Source organism: Bos indicus x Bos taurus, chromosome 15 (genome assembly GCF_003369695.1).
Source record: "Bos indicus x Bos taurus breed Angus x Brahman F1 hybrid chromosome 15, Bos_hybrid_MaternalHap_v2.0, whole genome shotgun sequence".
NCBI lineage: Eukaryota > Metazoa > Chordata > Mammalia > Artiodactyla > Bovidae > Bos > Bos indicus x Bos taurus.
The window spans coordinates 31723461-31735042 of NC_040090.1; positions in this window are offsets into that span (position 1 = coordinate 31723461).

Consider the following 11582-nt stretch of genomic DNA (forward strand, 5'->3'; position numbering starts at 1 on the left):
GTGGCTATTTAAATTTAACTAAAAGTAATTAATTGGTTTTAATTTTTAAATAAATTCAAATATTTTTCTTTCTTCATGGCACTTAACCTCATGTCAAATGTTCAGTAGCCACAGGCTAGTCTCTACCCTATTGGACAGTGCTGCTGCTAAGTCACTTCAGTCGTGTCCGACTCTGTGCGACCCCATAGACGGCAGCCCACTAGGCTCCTCTGTCCCTGGGATTCTCCAGGCAAGAACACTGGAGTGGGTTGCCATTTCCTTCTCCAATGCATGAAAGTGAAAAGTGAAAGTGAATTCGCTCAGTCGTGTCTGACTCTTTGCGACCCCATGGACTGCAGCCTACCAGGCTCCTCTGTCCATGGGATTTTCCAAGCAAGAGTACTGGAGTAGGTGGCCATTGCCGTCTCCAATTGGACAGTGCAGCTGTAGAAAATCTCCATCGTTACAAGCAGTAAGAGAACTGAGAGTCACAGGCGATGGTGACCCCTGGGAGTGTAGTATCACCCCAATACTCAGCCCAGCAGAGTTATTCTTTTCGTTTGACAGCTACCGTGTAACTGTAGCTTGAACCACGACCAAGGCTAAAAGCCGGAGGCTCCACCGCTTCTTCACGATTCCCTTCCTGCACAAACTACCATCGCCACACTCTATCTCCCAGCAAGCCCCAGGCCCGTCTTCTGAGACGCTCGCCTCTTGGACTTCTGGGAAATGTAGTTTAAGCAGAGTTCCAACTCCGGGAAGGTTCTAGCCACGAACTAAGGCTCCCATGAGGCAGTGCGTGGTCAGTTCCACTGCAATTCACCGCGGCCGCCAAGTGTGCCATGAGGGGCCCGAAAGTCTGCACCAGAGTCTTAGCGCAACGGTGACTTGAGATGCAGGAGTCTGGAGGGACAGTGCTGTGCCTCTCCCTGCCACTGCTTAGATCTCCGCCGCTCCGGAGTTGCAGAGACGCCTCAACCCAAGGCGGAGCCGACCGGGCCCCAGGGAACCGTAGTTACACTCCAGCCACAACCACTAGGGGACTTGAAAGCAGCGTCCGACGGCGATCGGTGGGGCGATCCCTGACGGGAAGCGCACGCGCAAATGCCGGGCCTCAGGGCTTCTGTAAACACCGAAGAGCGCCTGCGCGAACGGAGCGCCTGGGGATGGACACGCGGGGGCGCCTTAGCAAAGATAACAGTAATAAACAGTAACGTAACGGTCCCGTTATTTTTCTGCCCCCCCCCCCTTTTTTTAAATGGTTTGCTAAGCACAGCTCCCTTCATTGAGCACTCATTTTACCAGTGGGACAGCGGGTCAGAGAAAGTGATACAGCGAGAGTCCTAGCATCTTTGCGTGTGAGCGACCAACGATGGTTCAGGATGCAAGGACTCTAGACTCTGTCTTTGAGTTGCTGTGTGACCTTGGTAGTTCTGTTCCCCTGAGGACCTACGCTTTCTGATTTGAAAATGGAAATAGGATATTGGAAGGATCAAATAAGATGCAGAAATGAAACTAAGTTGCCGAGCAATCTATAAGGGCAGATTATTATAATCGGGGGATTGCAGATTGAGGAACTATTTCATCATACTACAAATTGCAAAACTCAGGGGCCCCTACAGGGGCAGGAGCTTGCTCCAGGTCTCAGCAGTCTGTGAGCAAGGGCTAAAACCTAGGCTGCCAGCGTTTGGGCTTGGAGCCCTTCCCTGCACCTCCTGGATTAGTGTCTTTTTTGCATACAGGCTTAGAGAGACAGACTGTGCCCAGAGTCTAGAGAAGCCCTTATTACTAATCCTCCTACCTGCTGGGCCTAGTGGAGGAAGATCCTGCTCTGTTGAGATGACTACCAAAGGCATGAAATTAAGGAGGAACTGGAGAATCCTGGAGACAGAGGACAGTGTGGCAGAAGCTGTACAGATCCTACTTCTCAGAAGAGTGGCCCAGGTAAGGGAAGGAGATCAGATGTGACAGATGAGGGGCTAATGTTAAGGGGACCGACCCTGAATGGAAAAGGGTGGTCTCTATTTCTGAACCTGAGAGGAATTGGGTGCTCAGATGATTCCATCTGGGGCTCTGACAGCTGCCCATGACAGCTGGAGGTGGTACCTGTGCTGGCTTGGATGCTGAGAGGAGGTGATGCAGGTTGAGCTGAGAGGCTTTAGGAGCCACTCGCCCACCAGGTGGAGCTGTCAGGTGGCATCGTGGGCAAAGCATACCACCAACCAAGATACTGACCTCTCTGTCCCTTGGAGCGGGGCTGTGCCCAGTTGTCTCTCTGGAGTGCTCTTAGAAGTTCTGGACATAGGTGTGGGAGGGGCTTGGAGCCGCTAAGGTCCGGTTGCAAATGGGGCCTCCTCAGGCAAGTCACGAAAGGAAGGTGTTTGTAGAAATAGAAATTCAAGATCTTCCCCACCTCTAACTGTCTCATTCTCTGGGCCTTCACTTGTCTCTGTTTTCAGCAGGGGAAACTGAGGCTAATGGAAGAAAACATTCTCTTCAGGACACACAAGGAGCTGGCGTAAAACTGGACTAGGATAGGGATCTTTCCATGACATGGCAGCGATCAAACATCTTCATCAAACATTTATTGAGTGTCTAATGTATACGCTGAGAAGAGCTACTTTAGGGTACAAACAGAAGCCAGGATTGCAGTCAGACTCAGCTTTTAACTTGCCCTCCCAGTGACTTAATGCTGTGATCCTTGGTGAGTCACTACCCTACTCTGAGCCTCACTGTCTCTAGAGTGGGAGTGGTAAGCCGTATCCAGGGCTGTCTGAAGTGTAACTATGAATTAAATGAGTTAAGAACTGTTAAGTGCATATAACAGCACTAGGCCCATGGTACCCGCTCAGTAACTAAGCCGCTCTTTGTTACTCATGAACATAGGTGGAGGCCAGCTGGAGATAGGGTTCTCCCAGAGTCCAGCAGGGGTGGAGATGCCACCACCCCTGGTCTGTCTGCCTCCCAGATACCTCCACTCTGTGCCCAGGCAGCCTGTGTTTATGAAAGTTGAGGCGGGGGACACTTGCATCCCCATTTCTCCCTCTGGCACTAGGAACCTGGCGGGGAGCATTTTACACCTCCACACACATATGATTCATGTTCCTGATGACCTGGGTCCAGAGTTAAGGTGATTCTTGCCCAGTACAGCTGTACAGTACAGCCCTGGGCAGTGAGACCAGAACCATGACCCTTCCTCCCTGCAGGGCAGATGTCCCAAAAGGCTGACAGCAGGGTCTTGACCTGTGTGTGTTCCCTGAACAGAGCAGGAGCTGGGGGCAGAGAGGCCCCTGGGTGGAAGACAGGGCCCAATATCAGATACCCTTCCCCCAGCTCACCCCGTTTGAAGGTGGTGGTCTGGTCCATTGGTACTTTCAGCTCTGGTCCAGGCCACCCTAGTGGAGGTCTGGTTCAAACCCCTTATTTATAGAGAAGGAAAGAGATGACCACCGAGCTCACCCAGAGCCCCACAGTAAGGTGGGGGTGAGTCTAGGCCAGAACTCAGGTGTCGTGGTGTTTGGCCAGGGCTCTGCCTGGCAGCTGGTTGGGAGGGGGCAGGCCTTGGCTCCATCTCTCTTTTCCCCCTGCCACTGCAGTCACACTTGGAGCCAGATGTGGACATCTGGGTGGGTTGTGGGTTGGGGCACAGCAGGGTGGGGGTGGGTGCACAGACAGGTAAAGGGAAGGGGAGTGCAGGACCTGGTCAGAGAGCAGTCCAGAGCCAAGCTGGGGTGGGTGGACTGGGGAGCTCTCAGTGGTGTGTGTGTGGCTGCTGCAGGATTCTAGGGCCTTATTAATCAGTCTGAGGCAGCAGGAGATAAAAATACCGTGGGAGCACACTCCTGGAGGAGGGTAGCAAAGCAGATTCAGTAATGAGTCACAGAGCCCAAGCCCTAAATTTAGAAGGTGCTGAAGGAGGCAGCTGCCCCCGGGGAAGCACCCTGGAGATGCCCACTAAGCAGGGGTACCAGTGCCTGAGGGCAGAGGGCAGTGGTTGGCAGGAGTCCCCAACACAGCAATGCCCAGGAAAGCTGGGCTTCTTCTAGGCCTGCCCCAGGTACGAATTTTGGACCTCAAAATGAACCCAGACCCAGTCTTCAGCCCCACTCACTGACAGAGCTCCTAGCAAGCCTTCCCCACATGAGCCCTTCAAAGGGTCCTAGAAACCAGCCCCGGGGGCGTGGACATCTCAGTACTGTCCTGCCTGCTGGCTGGGCACAGCCAGGCTCCCTGGGGCCTGCTGCTGTCCTGGTGCCCTGTTGTCAGACACTGAGAAGGGGGCTGTGTGGATGCAAGGAGCTCATGTCGTTGAGTGAAGGCCTCCCAAAGGGGACCCATCCAGGCCTTTGTAGCTCTGTTGGGAATTGGGGTGAGGGAGGGGGGCAAGATGTTATAATGGCCACTTCTGCTTTATTCTCAGCCCTCCAGGTTCCAGGTGAACTTAGATTGTTTCTTTTTCTCCAGGTCAGAAGAGGGAGGCACTGCCTCCAGGTCAAGGAGCAGAGACTTAGAAAAGAGGCTATGCCTTGGGGACAGCTGCCAGACCTGGGGTAAGGGAGCTTAGGAGACAAGAATTGATAGTAGCTGTGGCGTTTATTGCGGAGAAGGCAATGGCACCCCACTCCAGTACTCCTGCCTGGAAAATCCCATGGACGGAGGAGCCTGGAAGGCTGTAGTCCATGGGGTCGCTGAGGGTCGGACACAACTGAGCGACTTCACTTTCACTTTTCACTTTCATGCGTTGGAGAAGGAAATGGCAACCCACTCCAGTGCTCTTGCCTGGAGAATCCCAGGGACAGGGGAGCCTGGTGGGCTGCCGTCTATGGGGTCACACAGAGTCGGACACGACTGAAGTGACTTAGCAGCAGCAGCAGTGGCGTTTATTGAGCGCCTGTTGCTTGCCAGGCACTGTGCTAAGCTCTCCACGTGCATGAACTCACTTCATCCTGGAGGCAATGATCTAAGTTCTATTAGCCTACTTGTTCATAGGTGTGGGAGTACCAAGACAGAGAGGTTAAGTAACTTATTCTAGATCACACAGTAAGAGGTTCTAACCTAGACGGCCTAGCTCCCTAGCTCAGGCTCTTAGCCATTATGCTAGACTGCTGAGCAGGGTATTTTACCCCATCTGTGCTGCCTCCTCTCCTGTCCTTCCCTCCCAGTCCTCCAGGAACTGGGAGCTTCTCTCTGGGCCTTGCAGGGTCTTGATGCCCAGGGTGCTCCTAGGCTTGGAGGAAAGAAGAGCTCTACTGCATGCACCCCCCACCATGCAGGACTCCACAGTTTACAGAGCCCACCCAGCTGCCCCAGGCCAGGAGAGAGGCATCTTAAGCACCTCAGCAGGAAAACAGACCAGAAAGGTGCCAGGCCTTGCCCACAGTCGGTGGGGCCCAAAGTAGAACCATGGGGACTTCCTCTTTGGGAGGGCCCCAGACCCAGATGGCTAGCACCCACTCTGCAGGCTCGGTCCTCCTCCTGCTAATGTCTGTTAGGCACTGCCGCCTGCAGGAACCCAGTTCGATTGCTGGGTCGATGCAACCTTCTGAAAGCCCTGGAGTTTTCTGTCAGAGGCTCTTGATCCATCTGCCTGACCCCAGGCCCTGCCTTCAGCTCTGTGCTCAGGCTGGATGGCAGTGGGGGTGGAGGTGTCTTTGTGTGTCTTTGGGGAGGACTAGGTTGTCTGGCCCTTTTACCAGGGCAAGAGCTCCAGCCCTGGGATGACGCTTTCTTTTCTGGAAGCGCCCCCCCACACCTTCCTTCTTCTGGTTTCTTCATATTTTTTCATCTCAAAGCTGAGCCCGCAGTGCCCTGACAGAACAGTTTCCACCTCCTGGAACTAGAGGGGCCTCTTGGGGAGCTATTAGTATCACCCTTGAATGGGGGAAGGGTCAGAGGGCCCACCGCTAAACCCCTAGGCTATTGTTCCTGGCGGGAAGAGGCTCTTTTGAGAGGCCTGCTTGAGGAGCTCAGACCTGCCAGGGACACAGCCTGGCCCAGGTGTAATAAGACTTCCCTTACACCCCTTCTACCCCCTGCCGGAGATCACATGTGGGGATACCACAAATAGGTTGTTTCTTGCTGGGCCTTATTTTCCTCATTTTTCAAATGGGGCTAAGAGTCCCAGCATGACCTTCCACCTAAGGTTATTGTGAAGGTTAGACAAAATGAGTGTGGTAGACTCTTACTCTGCCCCAGGACCTCTTCACAGAGAGGGATGTGCCAGGCCATTTGTGTGTGTGTGTGTGTGTGCAACAGCTGTAACCCAGGTGCTGACCTCATTCCCAGGGCAGGCAAGAGACTGAGGTCTGTGAGGGGACTGGTGTGTAGCTCTTTGAGGCTGTGTGATGTGGGTACGACAGGGCCCCAGGTGTAAGGTTGCCAGACTTAGCAAATACTTGAAACATGCTAACAGTGATTTTCCTTATCTGAAAATCAAGTTTCAAGATGTGTCCTGTGTTTTATCTGGCAAGCCTACTTGGGTGACCTGGCGTGCTCAAGCCAGCGTGCCCCTGGTGGACTCCCCCGCGTGAGACTGAGATGGTATGTGGCTGTGTGGACTGAGGCAGGAGATGGGTGTGATCAACTGGGGTCGTTTCAGCGGGGCTCCGAAAAGCTTCGATACCATAGTCCTTCATGTCAGCGTGGAGAAGAATCCAGCGAGAGCAAAGTAGTAGATAAGAAATGATTTATGAGAATAAAACCCTTGTGAGGCTTACAAGCAGATGGGTGGGAAGTGCCCCCAGAACTTAGTGGGCTGCAGTTTTATAATCAAAGGAAAAGTGGGGAGGGGGAGAAGACCTTCTTTGTCTCTCTTGAGTAGACGTGACGTTTCCATCAGCAGCTCCTCCCCAGACAGGGCAGGGAAGTTTACTTGTCCCTCCCTGTATGGTTAGGCCAGGACTGTCATAGGACTTTCGAAAAATTTCTTCAGGTCTCAGTACAGTGAGGGTCTTTCATTTTGAAAAGTCACCTTCCCATAAATGATGGGGTTTTTTTTATGTGTGCACAGAGCCTGCTTTGGGGGTCATTAACTTACTGAGCTCACTGGTTTGGATGTGGGTCTCATGCCACCACTGTTTTATTGTTTGGGGGCATGTTCTGTGCTCTGTTGCATGGTTTTATTGCTAAGCAAGCCTGCTTAGTTTTGTGGTTAAGCAAACCTGCTTTTTCGAGTAATCATTAATTTACAGGAGTTTCCCATATTTTTCTACTTATAATCCCCTAGTGGGATTAACTATTTAATCACTTATTTTTGTCCCTCTATTCTGTCACCCAGGAGATCAGCCCTGGGTGTTCTTTGGAAGGAATGATGCTGAAGCTGAAACTCCAGTAATTTGGCCACCTCATGAGAAGAGTTGACTCTTTGGAAAAGACTCTGATGCTGGGAGGGATTGGGGGCAGGAGGAGAAGGGGATGACAGAGGATGAGATGGCTGGCTGGCATCACTGACTCAATGGACGTGAGTTTGGGTGGACTCCAGGAGATGGTGATGGACAGGGAGGCCTGGCGTGCTGCGATTCATGGGGTCGCAAAGAGTCGGACACGACTGAGCGACTGAATTGAACTGACTGATTCTGTTCGTATCACAGCACTTGGCTGTGTCAGCGTCACCAGCAGGAGAGGGGATGTGGGTAACTCTGACTGTGTGCTCTGTGTTTCCCTGAGGCTCTAGCAGCTCATTCAGGGCAGTGTTTGAGCTGTTTACTCAGTGAGGCCCAGCAGGGGTAGGAGACCCACCCTGGGCAAACACTCAGATCCGGCTCCAGGTGGGACTAGGGTGCTGAACCTGTTGCTGCCTGCCATCAAACTGTAAAGGACACATCCCTCAAGGCCATGCCAGCCCTGGGGGCCTCAGAGTGCTCTGTCCTCAGCCGTTCCAGGGGGGCCTCTGGAATCCCCTCTCTGCTGCTTCCTGGTGACATCACACAGGTCATTGCTCAGTCTTCTAGAACGGTGCCCCCAGGATACAGCCTCGTTCCCCTAGGCAACCTGGGAATTTTCTCACCCAAACTGGCAAGGCTGGTTACCCCAGAGGAGAGGAGCTGGGGGAAGAAGGGGTCAGGGGGGCCTTCTCCTCATCTCCCAGAGGGGAGATCGAGGCAGCCCTCCGTCTGTCTGACTAGATGGTGAGTAGGAGGGAGCACCAGGAGCAAGTCAGGACATGGAAGCCCTTCATTGTCTAGGACACTTGGGCAGGGGAGGAATCTTGAAGAAGGTGGTGACTGCCCCCAAGGTCACCCCTAGGGTAGTGAAAGAGGTGGCATATAAGTGGGGAGCACGGACAGAGCCTTGGGTTAGGAGCTGGGAGACCTAAGATCTTATCTGTGCTCTGACCCTGCTGCTTGGGCCTTTGTTTCTTCATCTGTACAGTTAGGGGCTGTGGCCAGGTGATGTTAGTCTGCAGGTCTTTAGTCTTGATGGGAGCTCAGTGAGGGGAGTTGAGAGAGCAGTGTTATGGACCAGGTCATGGATGGCTCCAGGCAGGTGTCCTGACTCTGTTCCAACAGCTGGCAGGGGTCAGTGAGCAAGAACTGGTGTGAATATCTCCAAACAACCCCCCACCCCATTCCGGGAGTCCTACCGGGTACTTGTGGTCCCCAGATGGCTTCTGTCTTACTTTAATTTAGGGGCGTCCCTATGCCTCCCACACCTCAGCTTCTCTCTGTGAGGGGCACTTGTAAAACCCACACTTGCTCAGCGCCCTGGGCCATGATTCCTCGCATTCTTATGATGCCTCTCAGCTTGCTAAGCACCTTCTCTTTCTCCTACATGCTCCCGCCTTCCACCCGACTCTGAGTCCTGCTTGGTGTTGTCCCCATCCTGGGGCTGGGGCCCGGAAGGGCACCTCCACCCAATCCACTTTCTATTGACCCCTGTGACTGGGACAGGGGCTGCAGGGGCAGACAGGGTCATGCTTTGCCAACATTTTCCACTGTTTACTCTTTCATGAGAACCTTAACAACCATCCTATCAAGGTATTTCCTTAACACTTTTTGTAGGAAATATGCCGTTTTTGAACAGTGTATTTATTCCTCCCTACCTTTCCCCTTCTTTTTAGTAATTTGGGCATGAAACCAACATGTATACAACTCTTTTCCTTGCAATAATTCTCAGAGAGTAGGTATTATTATTCTAGATGAAGAAACTGAAACTCAGACAGGACATGTCACCTGCTCTTGGTCACACGTTTAGGAAATGGTATCAACAGGATTTGAACCCAGGTCCACTTTGCACCGGAGAAGGCAATGGCACCCCACTCAGTACTCTTGCCTGGAAAATCCCATGGATGGAGGAGCCTGGTAGGCTGCAGTCCATGGGGTCGCTAAGAGTTGGACACGACTGAGCGACTTCACTTTCACTTTTCACTTTCATGCGTTGGAGAAGGAAATGGCAACCCACTCCAGTGTTCTTACCTGGAGAATCCCAGGGACGGGGGAGCCAGATGGGCTGCCGTCTATGGGGTCGCACAGAGTCGGACACAACTGAAGTGACTTAACAGTAGCAGCCACTATGCACTTCCAGGCTGTGGGAAGCTGCTGCTGCTAAGTTGCTTCAGTTGTGTCCAACTCGTAGCGACCCCATGGACTGCAGCCTACCAGGCTCCTCCGCCCGTGGGATTTTCCAGGCAAGAGTACTGGAGTGGGATGCCATTATCACCAAATCCTAGGACTCCTTTCCAGGCTCCTCCCCCAGGTCACGCATCCCAGCCCTCCTAGCCTTCTGTCTGCTGCTCAGGGGTGTTTGAGATGGGATATGAATCTGCTTTGATCCAGGCATGTTCGGGCGGTTGTTATGAACCCTTGAGCCAGAGATACCTAAATTCCTGGGGGACTGGGAGGGCCTGCAAGGGCAAATTGTTGATGAAGGAGGACTTATGCTCCAGCCAGCCTGGCCTAAACCTCCAGGCAGGGTTGAGCCCAGGGCATGGCCACCTGAGCCCAGGGGTACCAGGTCACCCACCTTTTCTGACCCAAGACCCAAAAGATTCATTCTTGGTTAATCTATATTTGGATTTGAGTGCTGATTTGATTTCTGCCATCACTACCTCCCTGAATTTGTGTGTCTCAGACTGGCAGTGCTCTCGGGGGTGGAGAAGCCCTGTGAGCCTGTCCTCACTGCTATCTCCTGCTGTCACTTCAGCCTTATCTCTTCCTCCCAGTACTAGGCGATGGGGACGAGAGGTGTATAGTCCTGGTGCCTGGCTGTCAGCTGATGGGTGTCACTGGGGCCCTAAAAAGGCAGAAGCCACCAGGCCAGTGCTCCTCTCCCTTTTCCTCATGGCAGACCCCAGAGGCTACAGTTCACAAAACAGGCTCTGTACACCCCTCTTTTGAGTCTCTCATCAGCCTGGGTATGAGGCTGTCAGATAAAACCACTGAAGCCAGGGGAGGGGCAGTGAACTGCCTACGGCTGTGGTGAAGGCAGAGGATGTGTATAGCAGGGAGCCAGAGCCCTGGCCTCTTGAACCCAGAGCCCACCCCCACCCACCCCACCCCCAGGCCACCCAGTACCACACACTTAAAGAATGTGGGTTAGAAGAGCCAAGGATGATTATCTGACTGTGCTGCTCACACTGGAGATCCAGGGTAACATGGGGACCTGCAACTCATTTTACAAGACTTACTTTGCAGAATGCCCCTTGGGGTGACTTGCCATCACAGTTCCCTCCTCACCCCCTTGACTTTTAAAATTGGGCCTGATTCACAAATGTCTCAGAGCCCTAAGCACTTGAGGAAGAAACACCTCTATTTGTGAATCCACCGTGACAACTCCTCATCTTTCTCTAGCACCTTTAAGAAAAGCTGTTCCATCCTAGAGCTCGAGGATGGTGAGGCTAGGAGGTTATACATTCTGATGCTCACATTCTACAGATGGGAAACTCAGGCCCAGAGAGATGGGGCAGCCAGAGCCAAGGGAACCCTGGGGTGGGAGGAGGCTGAGATCTGGGATCTTGGCAGGTTGGCCATGTACTCACTGATGACACTGGGCAAGTGATGGGGCACTTGTGCCCTATTAGCTGCCCATCCAGGGGAGCTCACGATGAGCCCTCCCTAGTCACTAGGGTAGTGAATGCTCAGCCTTGGGCCTGTTGCCACACTCATATTGGCCTGGCCTCAGAAAAATTGAGCTATTGGCCTCAGTTAACACAGAGCAGCTGGAGACAGAGCTAGCACTAGGACCCAGGGGGCAGGTAGCAGTCTCTCTGGCTGGAAGGGGTGGCTGGAGTGCTGGTGGACATATCTCCCCTGTGGCTGTGGAGCTCTGGCCAGCTCTGCCTGGGGAGGGCCAGGGAGCCCCAGAGCTCTGGAGCCAGATGCTCTGGAAAGCCTAGTCTAATCCATGGGAGGTGTGTACAGGGGTGCGCAGGAGGACTAGGGGTGGACAAGGACCAGAGTCCGGGACTGGAGGAGGATTAAAGCTCCCAGCTGGGAGTGCGATGGGAGTGGAGATTTTGCCCAAGTCTAGCCACCTTGAGAACCTTGAGGCCAGTGGTTGGTAGGGGAGGCAAGCTGTGGGCTCTTGATTGTGGTGGGAGTGTGCCCATCTTTGGGTCTGAGGGGTGTGGTGTGGGGATGTCTCTGGGTGGTTCTAGGGACAGCTGC